The following is a 3,476-nucleotide window of genomic DNA, read 5'->3' on the forward strand; positions in this document are numbered from 1 at the left end:
CGCACAGCACAATGTGGTGCGCGAAGGCTGCAACGGCACAATGCGCAAGCGTTTTCCTGCATCGTGTCTGAAGAATAGCTGGGCGATTTCTTTCGGCAGACGCCATAACTAAAACCGGCGAAGCAGAGGCTTTGCCTTGTTCCGCGTGGGGAATGTTCCGCCGCTGTCGCTGCGCGCTATTCTGACGGGTGTCACCGAACAATGCAAACGCTTTATTTTTATTTTGCTGCGCGCACTGTTGCAGGGACGTACTTTATGAGAATTTTAATGTGCGTGAAACTGAAATTGGAGGACCACATAGGACTCATGATGGTTCCTTCGCACAGCACGCTGTGGTGCGCGAAGGCTGCAACGGCACAATGCTCAAGCGTTTTGCTGCATCGTGTCTGAAAAATAGCTGGGCGATTTCTTTCGCTAGACGCCATAACTAAAACCCGACGAAGCAGAGGCTTTGCCTTGTTCCGCGTGGGGAATGTTCCGCCGCTGTCGCTGCGCGCTATTCTGACGGGTGTCACCGTACTATGCAAGCGCTCTTTTTATTTTGCTGCGCGCACTCTTGCAGGGACGTACTTTATGAGAATTTTGATGTTTGCGAAACTGAAACTGAAGGATCTCATAGGACTCATGATGGTTCCTTCGCACAGCACAATGTGGTGCGCGAAGGCTGCAACGGCAATATGCACTAGCGTTGTCCTGCTTCGTACCCGTAAAATAGCTGGGCGATTTCTTTGGCTACACGCCATAACTAAAACCGGACGAAGCTGAGGCTTTCCCTTGTTCCGCGTGGGGAACCTACCGCCGCTGTCGCTGCGCGCTATTCTGACGGGTGTCACCGAACAATGCAAACGCTTTTTTTTATTTTGCTGCGTGCACTGCTGCAGGGACGTACTTTATGAGAATTGTGATGTTTGCGAAATTGCCACTGGAGGATCTCATAGGACTCATGATGGTTCCTTCGCACAGCACAATGTGGTGCGCGAAGGCTGCAACGGCACAATGCGCAAGCGTTTTCCTGCATCGTGTCTGAAGAATAGCTGGGCGATTTCTTTCGCTAGACGCCATAACTAAAGCCTGACGAAGGAGAGGCTTTGCCCTGTTCCGCGTGGGGAATGTTCCGCCGCTGTCGCCGCGCGCTATTCTGACGGGTGTCACCGAACAATGCAAACGCTTTTTTTTTTTGCTGCGCGCGCTGTTGCAGCGCCGTACTTTATGAGAATATTGATGTGTGTGAAACAGAAACTGGAGGATCACATAGGACTCATGATGGTTCCTTCGTACAGCACGTTGTGGTGCGCGCAGGCTGCAACGGCAATATGCACTAGCGTTGTCCTGCTTCGTACCCGTAAAATAGCTGGGCGATTTCTTTCGCTACACCCCATAAGTCAAACCGGACAAACCGAGGCTTTGCCTTGTTCCGCGTGGGGAATGTTCCGCCGCTTTCGCTGCGCGCTATTCTGACGGCTTTCACCGAACAATGCAAACGCTTTTCTTTTGCTGCGCGCGCTGTTGCAGCGACGTCCTTTATGGGAATTTTGATGTCGGTGAAACTGAAATTGGAGGATCACATAGGACCCATGATGGTTCCTTCGCACGGCATACTTTGGTGCGCGAAGGCTGCAACTGCACAATGCGAAATCGTTGTCCTGCATCGTAACTGAAAAATAGCTGGGCGATTCCTTTCGCTGCACGCCAAACCTAAAACCGGACGAAGCAGAGGCTTTGCCTTGTTCCGTGTGGTGAATCTACTGCCGCTGTCGCTGCGCGCTATTCTGACGTGCGTCACCGAACAATGCAAGCGCATTTTTTTTGCTGCGCACACTGTTGCAGGGACGTAGTTTATGAGAATTTTGATTTGTGTGGAACCTAAACTGGAGGATCACATAGAACTCATGATGGTTCCTTCGTACAGCACGCTGTGGTGCGCGCAGGCTGCAACAGGACAATGCACAAGCGTTGTCCTGCTTCGTACCTGTAAAATAGCTGGGCGATTTCTTTCGCTACACGCCATAAGTAAAACCGGACAAACAGAGCCTTTGCCTTGTTCCGCCGCTGTCGCTGCGCGCTATTCTGACGGGTTTCACCGAACAATGCAAACGCTTTTCTTTTACTGCGCGCGCTGTTGCAGCGACGTCCTTTATGGGAATTTTGATGTCTGTGAAAGTGAAATTGGAGGATCACATAGGACCCATGATGGTTCCTTCGCACGGCATACTGTGGTGCGCGAAGGCTGCAACTGCACAATGCGAAATCGTTGTCCTGCATCGTTATTGAAAAATAGCTGGGCGATTCCTTTCGCTACACGCCAGAACTAAAACCGGACGAAGCACAGGCTTTGCCTTGTTCCGTGTGGTGAATCTACTGCCGCTGTCGCTACGCGCTATTCTGACGTGCGTCACCGAACAATGCAAGCGCATTTTTTTTGCTGCGCGCACTGTTGCAGGGACGTACTTTATGAGAATTTTGATGTGTGTGAAACCTAAACTGGAATATCACATAGGACTCATGATGGTTCCTTCGTACAGCACGCTGTGGTGCGCGCAGGCTGCAACAGGACAATGCACAAGCGTTGTCCTGCTTCGTACCTGTAAAATAGCTGGGCGATTTCTTTCGCTACACGCCATAAGTAAAACCGGACAAACAGAGCCTTTGCCTTGTTCCGCGTGGGGAATGTTCCGCCGCTGTCGCTGCGCGCTATTCTGACGGGTTTCACCGAACAATGCAAACGCTTTTCTTTTGCTACGCGCGCTGTTGCAGCGACGTCCTTTATGGGAATTTTCATGTCTGTGAAACTGAAATTGGAGGATCACATAGGACCCATGATGGTTCCTTCGCACGGCATACTGTGGTGCGCGAAGGCTGCAACTGCACAATGCGAAATCGTTGTCCTGCATCGTAACTGAAAAATAGCTGGGCGATTCGTTTCGCTGCACGCCATAACTAAAACCTGACGAAGCAGAGGCTTTGCCTTGTTCCGTGTGGTGAATCTACTGCCGTTGTCGCTGCGCGCTATTCTGACGTGCGTCACCGAACAATGCACGCGCATTTTTTTTGCTGCGCGCACTGTTGCAGGGACGTACTTTATGAGAATTTTGATGTGTGTGAAACTGAAATTGGAGGATCACATAGGACTCATGATGGTTCCTTCGCACAGCACGCTGTGGTGCGCGAAGGCTGCAACAGCTAAATGCGCTAGCGTTGTCCTGCATCGTATCTGAAAAATAGCTGGGCGATTTCTTTCGCTGCACGCCATAACTAAAGCCGGAAGAAGCAGAGGCTTTGCCTTGTTCCGCGTTGGGAATGTTCCGCCGCTGTCGCTGCGCGCTATTCTGACGGGCGTCACCGAACAATGCAAGCGCTTTTTTTTATTTTGCTGCGCGCGCTGTTGCAGGGACGTACTTTATGAGAATTTTGATGTGTGTGAAACTGGAACTGGAGTATCACATAGGACTCATGAGGGTTCCTTCGCACAGCACGCT

This window comes from Dermacentor variabilis, chromosome 3, assembly GCF_050947875.1.
Source record: "Dermacentor variabilis isolate Ectoservices chromosome 3, ASM5094787v1, whole genome shotgun sequence".
In the NCBI taxonomy this organism is placed as follows: Eukaryota; Metazoa; Arthropoda; class Arachnida; order Ixodida; family Ixodidae; genus Dermacentor; species Dermacentor variabilis.